The sequence below is a fragment of the Mus caroli genome, unplaced genomic scaffold (genome assembly GCF_978045245.1).
Source record: "Mus caroli unplaced genomic scaffold, Mus_caroli_1 scaffold_19, whole genome shotgun sequence".
NCBI lineage: Eukaryota > Metazoa > Chordata > Mammalia > Rodentia > Muridae > Mus > Mus caroli.
The window spans coordinates 74506884-74518778 of NW_028227274.1; the positions used below are offsets into that span (position 1 = coordinate 74506884).

Here is an 11895-nt window from a genome sequence, read left to right on the forward strand (position 1 = left end):
CTACTGTTATGAATCATACTGTAAATATCTGCTTTGCAGCATATCTGATAGGCGGCCCCGGAGGGGGTTGTGACTCACAGGTTGAGAACTGCTCAATCTGATTGAGGCAATTCTTCAGTTGAAGTTTTCTCTTCTCAAGGGCTAAGTTGTGTCGAGTTGATGATAAAACAAACTAAGGTATGGTCTCTATGTTTGCCTGTGAGCTTCTAGGCAACCAGAGTGAATAAATGATTGGCTACTTAGTTCTTACTTCTCTCAAAGAAAACCTTCCCACTTCTTTATGGTAAGTTAACCTTTCTTTATTTCTCCAAAAGATTTCATTATTTATTTATTTATTTATTTATTTATTTATTTATTTATTTATTTGACTTTTCAGGGTTTTTAATAGTCACATGCAGAAGTCTGGTTCATTTTAGCTTCTTCATTGCCAAACCCGGGGGTAGGGGACTGCTTCAGCTTCTCTGCCTTCTTCTTGTCTGTGATATACCAGGGTGTAAAGGTACCTGCTGCAGCGAACCTTGAACTTCACATTGTCCTTATTCTTCTTGATCTTGACAGACTTGGCATCCTTCCTCCCGGCTGTGAGCAGAAAGTCCTTGATTTCCTCAATTTTCCGAGGCATGGCGACGGGGGCTCGGCTCTGGTGTCCGCACCTGTGGGGGCAATCCAGAGTTAACCAGCCGCGATCCTGCTTCCCTGATCCGCCCCACCGTACCCTTCTCTCCTCCCTCCCTCAGATTTAATTTTTAATTGTGTGAACCCATGTGGGCCACTGAAGACCCAAAGAAAGGGCTGGATCCCTGGAACTGGAATTACAGGGTGTTGGTGCGACGCCCAATGAGAGCGCTGGGAACCAAACTCAGATCTTCTGTAAGAGCAGCGCATGCGGGCTGGAGAGATGGCTCAGTGGTTAAGAGCACTGACTATTCTTCTGAAGGTCCTGAGTTCAAATCCCAGCAACCACATGGTGGCTCACAACCACCCATAATGAGATCCGATGCCCCCTTCTGGTGTGTCTGAAGACAGCTACAGTGTACTTACATGTAATAATAAATAAATCTTTAAAAAAAAAAAAAAAAAAAGAGCAGCACATGCTCTTAACCACTAAGCCAAGAGAAGTAAGCTTTTGGGGCAGCACATTCTACAGTACATTGAGCAAGCACAATGTCTCAGCAGGGAACAAAGGGAGGTGAGAAAGGAGATGCCTTCAACATCTTTAACTTCAGTGAGCAAGGCACCAATCAGAGGTCCTCCTGAGGAAACCCCCAGACACAGTGCCCACCGGCTGGCAAAGGGCAGAGTTCAGGTAAGCTTGGGTATTCATCTTTTTTTTTTTTTTTTTTTTTTTTTTTGGTTTTTGGTTTTTGGAGACAGGGCTTCTCTGTATAGCCCTGGCTGTCCTGGAATTCACTTTGTAGACTAGGCTGGCCTCGAACTCAGAAATCTGCCTGCCTCTGCCTCCCGAGTGCTGGGATTAAAGGCGTGCGCCACCACGCCCGGCTCGGGTATTCATCTTAAGGAGATGTTCCTTCACTCTCAGAACTCCATCCTCCTTTGCATCTGAGACAGCCTCCCGTCTGAACCTTGTATTAGATTCCTGGGACTACAGGGTGAGAGGTGGATTTCCTTATTAGTCATTTTTATTGTTGTTATAGACAACAGGAAATGCAAGTCAAACCAGCTGTGTGTGTGGGTTGGGGTGGGGGGTTGTGGGTTAACAAATTACCTGCTCTTAAAAAAACCAAACCAGAACAGAACAGAACAAAAAAACAAATAGAAGAGCTGTGGAGAAAGTAGAAATCTGACTGTGGAGACCCCTGACTGTAGGAAGTCTAACGCATCTGAGGTGCTCTTCCTTTTTTGTCTCTACCTCTGACTTTGTGTTCTGTGCCTGTTTTCCCTCCGTGGGGCAACACAGGTGGCTGAAGAATAAAAAGGCCTACTTCAGTGGATCAGGTTGTAACATTCAAATGGCAGGCTTGTCCCAGGCCTTGGCTCTCTGTTCCTTGGCCCTCACTTGCATGGATCCTACTCTTTGTTACTAAGCTCTACGGTCACTCCATAGTACTTCAACAATAGTAGCATATTCCCAGTGTGTAGAGTCCCAGTCACTATTCCCAGGACCCTAACGACACATTCTTGGGCTTTTCTATATGCTCCGATCCACAAATCCTGCTGCTTTTCATGAGCTCATCATAAGCTTCATTCTCTCCCTGCCTAGATTAGAAGCTGTCGTCCATCACTGTCCTGGTGTGACTGCCCCACAGTTGACCTTGAGACAAAGGTTTGAGTGTAATCGTTCCTCTGTGTGTGTGTGTGTGTGTGTGTGTGTGTGTGTGTGCGCGCGCGCGCGAGCTCGCGTGCGTGATCCCTGGAGGCACAGGCCTCCAGACAGGGAAGGAAAGGAACACCAAGCTCTATACATAGAGCACTCTACCTGTCATTGCTGAAGGTTCCTCTCTTGGGTACTCGGCTCCCAGTCCTTCCAGCCTGCATGGAGTGCAGATTGGCTTGAAAACTGGTTGATACAAGAACCTAACATGTATTGGTATTGGAAATCTAAAAGGCAAACTGGACTATGGATGGCTGATTTGATTACTTTTGCTGTGGCATCTTTGTCCTAGTAAAAGCCGAGTCCTGTTGAGCATAATCTCTGCCTGGGCTGAGTGACTCTCACATTAAAATGTCCACTACTGTCTACTGAATCTTACTTAAGTTTTTTTTTTTTTTTTTTTTTTAGTTAAATCGTATTTCCTCATCTCTTGTTAAACTTGCAAACCTCCTCATATTTATACTTCTTGCTCCTTTCAAAAAGCCCATAAATGCTTCAAGAAGAGAGAGTCCGCGTTTCTCAGCAATGTGTCTGAACGCCTAATGTCCCAGGCACTCTCTGCCTTCTCAAGTCCTTACAGCTCAGCACATCAGCTTCTTTTCAGGGCTGATACCTTCAGCATCTTTGCTACAACCTCAGTGAGCAAGTCGAGAGATGGAGGTCCTCCTGAGGAAGCCCTCAGACACAGTGCCCACCAGCTGGCAGAGGGCAGAGTTCAAGTAAACTCACGCATTCATCTTAAGGAGATGTTCCATAACTCTCTCAGTACCCCATGTTTGCTTGCTTGCTTGCTCCCCTTCCTTCCTTCCTTCCTTCCTTCCTTCCTTCCTTCCTTCCTTCCTTCCTTCCTTCTTCCTTCTTCCTTCTTCCTTTCTTCTTCTTCTCCTTCTTTTTCTTCCTCTTCCTCCTCCTCCTTCTCTCTTCTTCTTCTTCCTCTTCCTCCCCCTCCTCCCCCTCCTTCTTTCTTCTTCTCTTCTTCTTCTTCCTCCTCCTCTTCCTCCTGCTCCTCCTCCTCCTCCTTCTTCTTCTCTTTGCATCTGAGAGAGCCTCGTGTCTGAACCTTGTATTAGATTCCTGGAACCACAGGGTGAGAGGTGGATTTGCCTGGGGAGCACATAAAGATGTGAGCTCCACACTGTTGTCTCCAAACTCTACCTTGTACCCTGCAGTGCAGTCCCACTTGTGGGCTCACACATTCAGGGATGAATACACACACACACACACACACACACACACACACACTACACACGCATACACAAGACGAGCAAACTGATCTTATTTATTGCATTATTTCCTTTCACTGAACTGTCCCATTCTCCTATTTCCATTCTCTTCTACAAAATAACATTGGAAGACTATGTATAAATGTGGTACTGGCTGGTTTTATGTGTCAACTTGACACAAGCTGGGGTTATCACAGAGAAAGGAGCCTCCCTTGAGGAAATGCCTCCTTGAGATCCAGCTGCAAGGCATTTTCTCAATTAATGATCAAGGGGAAAGGGCCCCTTGTGGGTGGTGCCATCCCTGGGCTGGTAGTCTTAGGTTCTATAAGAAAGCAAGCTGGGCAAGCCAGGGGAAGCAATCCAGTAAGTAACATCCCTCCAAGGCCTCTGCATTATCAGCTCCTGCTTCCTGACCTGTTTGAGTTCCAATCCTGACTTCCTTTGGTGATGAACACCAATGTGGAAAGTGTAAGCTGAATAAACCCTTTCCTCCCCAACTTGCATCTTGGTCATGATGTTTTGTGCAGGAATAGAAACCCTGACTGAGACAGATGTGCTGGCCAATAGGCAACATCTCCCACTTGCTTGCCCTCTCTGGGGACAAATAAACAAATTGTAACATGTTCATACAATATGATAATATGTAGCAATTTAAAAAAGAACTTCTGGCAAATGTGTAGCAGTGAGAGTTTTGGCTACATTGCTTTGGCTCCCAGCAGAGGGGGATCCCATGAGCATATCCACCCAGGAACTATCTTTTTTTTTTTGGTTTTTTGAGACAGGGTTTCTCTGTGTAGCTCTGGCTGTCCTGGCACTCACTTTGTAGACCAGGCTGGCCTCGAACTCAGAAATCCGCCTGCCTCTGCCTCCCGAGTGCTGGGATTAAAGGCGTGCGCCACCACGCCCGGCAGAAACTATCGTTAGATGAAAGACACACACATTATTTTTAAATGCCTTGGTTACCTCAATGGCTGAACACTCCTAAGTCTTTCCCTGCTACCCCAGGCCCAATCAAAGAAGTGGCCAGTGGCTACTCACCTGAACTCTCACATGGCTGGTTGGCTTTTGCTCCTGCTGCTATTGTATCACATCCTTCTTCCCCGGGTCACAGAGAAATTCTTGTTCCTCTGCATCTTCTAAGTGCTCAGCCATTGGCCATTGGTATCTTTATTGATCCATCAAAAACCAATTGAGAACAAGGACCTTCAGTGTCTCGACACACAGATCTCCGATGGAATCAAAACATCAGAACCAGTCTCCAACACAAGTGCATATAGGAATGAACCTTGAACATTAGCAGCAGGTGACAGGGGGTGACCATCTTCCTCTTCCAGCCTTCCTCCCTGACACTTCCTATATTACCAGTTGAGCTGGAAGTTCATCAAGGGCACGGTACCTTACTCTGCCTTGTATTCGGCATTACTCATTGCGCGCACATTGCTTACCATGTGGAACGCTTTTGTAAATGTGGGCGAATGTACCCATACACACTCATTCAGTATCTATCTCTGCTTTCTCTCCCTCTCCTCCTCCCTCTTTCCCTTGCTCCCTCTACCCCCTCTCACCTCTTTCCATTGCTCCCTCTCCCCTATTCCCTTGAAACAGGGTCTCTCACCCAACCTGAAACTGGCCACTTTGTTTAGGCTACCAGGTCAGCAAGCTTCGGGGACGTTGGTCTCAGCCTCCCAGTGTTGGGTTTTCGGGCACATGTGGGCATACCCAGCTTTATATGTGGGTGCTAGGATTTGAACTCAGGTCTTCATGCATCCACAGCAAGCACTGTTACCCACTGTGCCTTCTCCCCAGCCCCACAGAACCGTACTCTTCATACTTCCATGGTTCTTTCCTGAGCTCAAAGAGAAGACAGAAAGATTTCCAAAGCAAAAGCAGTTAAGGGCCTTCTTGGTTGACGTGTCCTTGGGTTAGCACTCTTAATCTGTATAGTGGCAAGGGCTGGAGGTTAGCTCAATGGCAGAGTGCTTAGGTGGAGTACAAGAGGACCTTGGCTTGATCCCTAGCAACACCCCCCCCCCATATATGGTAAAAATACACAAAGTACAGAGATATTATATAGTACTACAGTATACATATTATATATGTGGTAAAAGCAGCATTGTTTCAAAACTATATAGTGCTACAGTATCCATACCATATGGTATATAACTTATCATATATAGAGTAGCATGCTGATGACAGACAGCAGCTGAGACTTCAAGTTATTTTTTGGTACCTGTTCTTTGGAAGAAGTAATTCATTAAAGCTGTCATATATAAAATATTGATTTTTTTCCTTTGTCCATATCTCACCAACTTTACTATTTAATCCTTGCTAGTGAAGAACTAAGCACGAATAACATTCTGTGGCCTCAGACATCAAAGGACTTTTATTCATATATTTGTTCAATAATAAAATTAAATCATTAAGGGGCTGGAGAGATGGCTCAGTGGTTAAGAGCACTGGTTGCTCTTCCAGAGGACCCAGGTTCGATTCCCAGCATCCACATGGCAGCTCATGACTGTCTAACTCCAGTTCCAGGGGATCTGGCATTTTCATTCAGACATTCAGGCAGGCAAAACACTAATGCACATAAAATAAAAATAAATAAATCTTTAAAAACAAATGAAAACATAGTCAGTTGTTGAGTGTGGTGGCACATGCCTTTAGTTCCAGCACTGGGGAGGCAGAGGCAGGTGGATATACATGCATTCAAGCCCAGCCTGGTCTACAGAGTGAGTTCCAGGATAGCCAGGGCTACACAGAGAAACCCTGTCTCAGTAAACCAAAAAATGAAGTTAAGTTGGGACCAAATGAAAGATGTGATTAAGAGACAAGCACACTCGATTCTGAAATGAAGACTTTGAGGTAAGGAGCCCACAAATCCCTTTCTCTGTGTTTGCCTCGGAGGCCCAAGCACTCAGTGACTGTCTAAGCAGGGAAGCTTCCCAAAGGGCAGTCAACCCTTTAACAGTGGGGTCCCTTTCCGTTCAGCTTCCTCGCTACACCCTCTCCTCCTATCACATCTGGACCTTTGTGTTTGTGTTTATCGGGCTCTTTCCTTGGCTAACTTTAATGTTTTGGGGCTGCAGTTTCCTGCTCTGACCGCCAAGACCAAGTGAACTGTCTCTTCAAGCAGTCGAGCAGCAGGGACCACGTCTTGCTCTTTGACTACTCCATAGAGTGCACAGCCTGATACAGAGCAGGCTAAGTAAGCTTAGGAGGACAGCAGGGCTCCTTGTCATCTTTTAATCCAAGTCAGCGAGATGCCATTAACCAGACAAGTGTTTGGTGAGGATAGCCAGACATTAGTTTTGTGAACCAGTGTGTGTATGTAATTACTGATCTCCATACCTAGTATATTACAACAACAACATCAACAACAACAATAATAATAATAATATGGGGTTGTGGGCATCATACTTAAGAGACAGCCAGAAGAGTAGGAGTATTTTCTAGCAAAATTACTATTTCAAAAGAGACAGAAGGGGCTGGTGAGATGGCTCAGTGGGTAAGAGCACCCAACTGCTCTTCCAAAGGTCCGGAGTTCAAATCTCAGCAACCACATGGTGGCTCACAACCATCCGTAACGAGATCTGACGCCCTCTTCTGGTGTGTCTTAAGACAGCTACAGTGTACTCACATATAATAAATAAATAAATCTTTAAAAAAAAAGTTAAAAAAAAAAGAGACAGAAGATTGGAAACAGCTCTGAAGTACGATGCTTGTCTAGCATGGGCCTTGAATTTGACCTTTAGTACTGAAAAAAAAAAAAGCAATAGAGAAAATACATGGATGCTCACAGCAGCATTTTTCATAAGAAACAAAAAGTGGAAAAGCCCCGAAAGTCATGATGGTTCTGTAAAATTCAGTGTCTTTGGTTATGAAAAGGATGTCCTATAAGAAGGATGGACCTTGAAGATACTATACCAAGTGAAAGAGGCCATACACATCCATCTACCCGCATACCATGACCCCATTTATATAACTCATCAGAATAGATCATTTTGTAAAAATGTAAAAAGCAGATAGTTGGTCAAAGTTGAGGACTCAATGTTCACAGTATGGGTTTAATGAAAATATAAAATTGTGGGGGGATAGCTCTGTGATTCATTAGAAATCAGAGAATTAGACATTTTTAATGATTGAATTGTATGGCAAGTGAAATAGATATCAATAAAGCTGTTTTAACAAACAAACAACCACCCCGCCCCCCTGACCCCCCAAACCCATTGTAGAAGTTAGGCATATGGTAGACATCTGTAACTCAGGAAATGGCAGGCCTGTGCCTTCAGGAGGGTAGCCTGACTTACACTGCAAGACCCTGTTCCACCTAAAGCAAGGCAAACCAAAGCCAAGTGTCCTTTACCTGGCTCCAGAGATTACCCTGACTGGGAGTGGTGAGGAAATGAAGGAAAGACAGACACACAGGCATATAGACACACAGACACATGAACGGAGAAGCTGGGGTCAGGTGGGCTAGCTCTCTGATGGAGAAACCCCCACACCCTGGAAGCTCAGGGTGTTTATTATATTCAGTTAAACAGAAAGATGGATTACTGCACTCAGCTGAACAAGAGGGCAAGGCTCTTACGTACTAATGAACAAGGAGGGAGGACTTATGGTGCAGAGCTGGATCAAGGAAGCAGGTCTAGCTAATTGCAGTAGGAGCTGGCTCTATAGGGGACCAGTATCCAGGCAGCAAACATCTGGCAGGAGAAAGCTATGGTGGACATTTGTGCACACATATTTAAACTGCACACAGATCAGAAGAAGGCTTTTCCATCCCTCTGACCCTTACCAGGGGGTAGGGGGCTTTGCCATTTTCCCATGGATCAGAGGTTTTAGAGTCCTTGATATGGTTGTGCCATGTCAATAACGCTCACCTATTCAGGCCTTCATTCACTCAAGGCTTCTTCAGTTCTCCATACAAAGCAAAACTAGTAGAGATGATTCATTGCAAAAGATCTGAATATGCTGTGAAAAATATTTTAGATGATTTTAGTTTGCGCTTACTAGTAATTGATAAACTATGTCTCTAAAGCCTGAGTCTTGGAAACCTTGTATAAACAGAATAGAAAGCCCCAGTCAATGCCAACAAGCAATGCCGAGATGTCAGTATTGAAGGATGCTGAAGACACCAGCAAAAGCGATACTGTGTGATGGACTTGGGAGGAAGCTGCAAATGAGGTGAGTGGAAAGAGGGATCAAAGGATGCAGGACAATTAAGACAGCAGCAATAGTTCAGTAGAGAACGTGGAAGTGAGGAGAGCACACTGTGTGTTTGGTACCACTTCTCTTTGCTAGCTGCCCCAAGTAGGAAGCCAGCACTGTAGTAGTTGCATGTGGTGGGCAGAGTTTGAGTCGGTGCTCGGGATGAGTTTCCAATTCTGTTCTTGTTTACGTTCATATTCCAGCCACTGTCTACCTACTGTGTGCCTGTGCCAGGCTCTGCTCCTAAGCCTGGTGGAGCAGAGTTCAAAGACAGCGCACTCCATCTCAGAAGGTCTCACTCTTGAGGGGAAGATGAAGGAGGGAGGAAAAGAAACACACGTAGGTAAAGAGGACTATGACGGGAGGAAGGTTCCTCAGTCATCTAGAGGAACAGGAAAGGGGGGGAGGGGAACCTGGAACTGTGTTGGTTTCGTGTCAATATTTATCTGTCTGCACACATTCACTTCATCACTGTACAAGTCCATAATGCATTCACCAAGAACACAGTCACAACCACTGGATTACTCTCTCTCCTCTCTCTCCTATCTAGTGATAAGGGAAGAAATGGGAGGGGGTCAAGGGGATGAAATGGGAGGGGGTTGGGGGATGGGACAGAGATAATGGTGGGAAAAAGAAACCACAAAGAGCAGTTGCCAGGGTGGGGGGGAAGTGAGGGAGGGGTGGTGATTTTTTTCCCCTGTAACTGTGGCAATAATCTTCAGGAACCCAATCCCCCCAAAAGAATACATTTAAGGGAGGAGAGGTTTGCTTTGCCTCACAGTTTGGGAGACAAAGTCCACACACAGGTACACAGAGAACATGATGGCTGGAGTTGTGTACTTAGTGGTGGGAGTTTGTGATGTGGCTTGTTACATCTCAGCAGATCCGGAAACAGAGAGCCAAGTCATAAGGGAGGCTTGCCCACAAATCTCGAGGTCTCACCTATGTCCTAAGAGCTAGGATCCACGTCCAGAAGGCTCTACAGCCTTCTAAACAGTGCTGGTGACCAAGTACTGAAATATACTGAGATACAGGAGCCTGTGGGCTGCATTTTAGGACCAAACTATAACAATCACCATCTAATTAATTTCATTATCAAAGAAATCCGGTAGCCAGGAATGGCCAAGGTCGCTCCTACTCCTCCCATTCCAGATCTTGCAGTGGTTAATCTCCGGTGTGTGTAAGTAGAATCAGACAGTATGATGTCTTTGTGACTTGCTTCTCTCAGTTAGAATAAGGTTTCAGGTTTTGTGGTGCTTGGAATGTGCTTGGCCCGTGGGAAGTGGCACTTTTAGGAAGTGTGTCACTGTGTAGGCAGGCTTTGAGATTTCACTGTTCTACCTCCACCGAGTGTGGAAGAGACCCTCTCCTGGGTGCCTGGAGAAGGCAGTCTCCTCATGGCTGCCCTTGGATCGAGGTGTAGGATTCTCAGCGGACTGTTGGCACACGCCAGAAAGTATTTGCTGAGGGTGATTCGAACTCTGAGGGCCTGGCTTAAGAGGTTTCAGAGGAGAAGAATCTTAGTGTGTTGCCTAGAGACCATTCTTAGGATGTTTTGGGGAAGAATGTGGCTGCTTTTTGCCCTTGTCTGAAGAGTCTGCTTGAGGCTAAGGTGAAGAGAGATTAATTGCATTGACAAGGAAGTCTCAACCAAAACAACAACAACAACAACAACAAAACAAACAAAAAAAGCTGGGCGTGATGGTACACGCCTTTAATTCCAGTACTCAGGAGGCAGAGGCAGGCGGATTTCTGAGTTCGAGGCCAGCCTGGTCTACAAAGTGAGTTCCAGGACAACGAGGGCTACACAGAGAAACCCTGTCTCAAAAAACCAAAAAAATACCCAAACCAAAACAACGATGACAACAACAACAAAACAGACAGACAAAGGAAGTCTCAGAAAAGCCCAACACAGACTTTGTCCCCTGGTTTACTCTCATGAAGAGACACTAGGGCCAAGGCAACTCTTATAAAGGCAAACATTGAATTGGGGTTGGCTTATAGTTTCAGAGGTTCAGTCCATTATCATCGTGGCATGAAGCATGGCAGTGTGCAAGCAGACACTGTGCTGGAGTTGCCAAGAGTTCTATACCTTCATCCAAAGGCAGCCAGGAGGAGGGTCTTGTCCTCATTGGACAGGGCTTGAGCACCTAGATTTCAAAGCCTGCCTACATAGTGACACACTTCCTCCAACAAGGCCACATCTCCTAAATGTGCCAGTTCCTTTCGACCGAGCATATTCAAACCTGCACAATGGATATGAAGATCCATTCATATGATAACATGTCTCAAGCACTTTATTCCTTTTAGTGGATAAGCCACTTGTGCTTATGCATTTGTTTGTTGACTCTTAGAATATTGCCACTGGGCTGGAGAGATGATGGCTCAGCGGTTAAGAGCACTGACTGCTCTTCCTTCCAGAGGTCCTGAGTTCAATTCCCAGCAACCACATGGTACCTCACAACCATCTATAATGAGATTTGGTGCTCTCTTCTGGCCTGCAGGCATAACACTGTATACATAATAAATAAATAAATCTAAAAAAAAATATTGCCATTGTAAACACTGTACAGATTTCTGTGTGAACATACATTGCCGTTTTTGATGGGTCTGCCTAGAAATAAAGCTTCTGGATTTCATATAAATTTTGTCTAACCATCAGGCAATTGCCAGATTTCTTTCAATGGTAACTGCGCTTTTTCACATTCCCAGCAGCAGTATATGAGGCTTCCAATTTCTGCACGACCTTGATAACACTTGTGATTTTCTGTCTTTGTGATCCCAGCCATGCCAGAGAGTATGACATATTCTCGTCGTCTCCTTTGTGCCTCAAAGACAACCTGGCGCCGGAGGATGCCCAGCTTACTTGCTGAGTGCATTTGAGAATGAGCTGCATGCCATGAGCTGGATGCTATGCGCTGGGTCTGCGATGCTCACCCAAAGCTTATGTGTGGCAAGGCTCGGTCCCCAGGGCAGCGACAGTCATATTTGGAGGTGGGGCTTTTGTGGGGGAAGAGACGGGTCATGGCAGCTCTTATTCCAGTAGATTCATAAAATGATGTGATCATAAATAGTGGAATGTCTGGATGATGGACACTTCAGGTGTAGCCTGAGGTGTATTTGGAGACCGCT

General features: G+C 45.4%; 1 pseudogene; it reads right to left on the reverse strand.

Moving 5' to 3' along the window:
• Nucleotides 1-407: 407 nt before the first annotated feature.
• On the reverse strand, nt 408-622 carry LOC110285163 (large ribosomal subunit protein eL38 pseudogene; annotated as a pseudogene).
• Nucleotides 623-11895: the final 11273 nt, after the last annotated feature.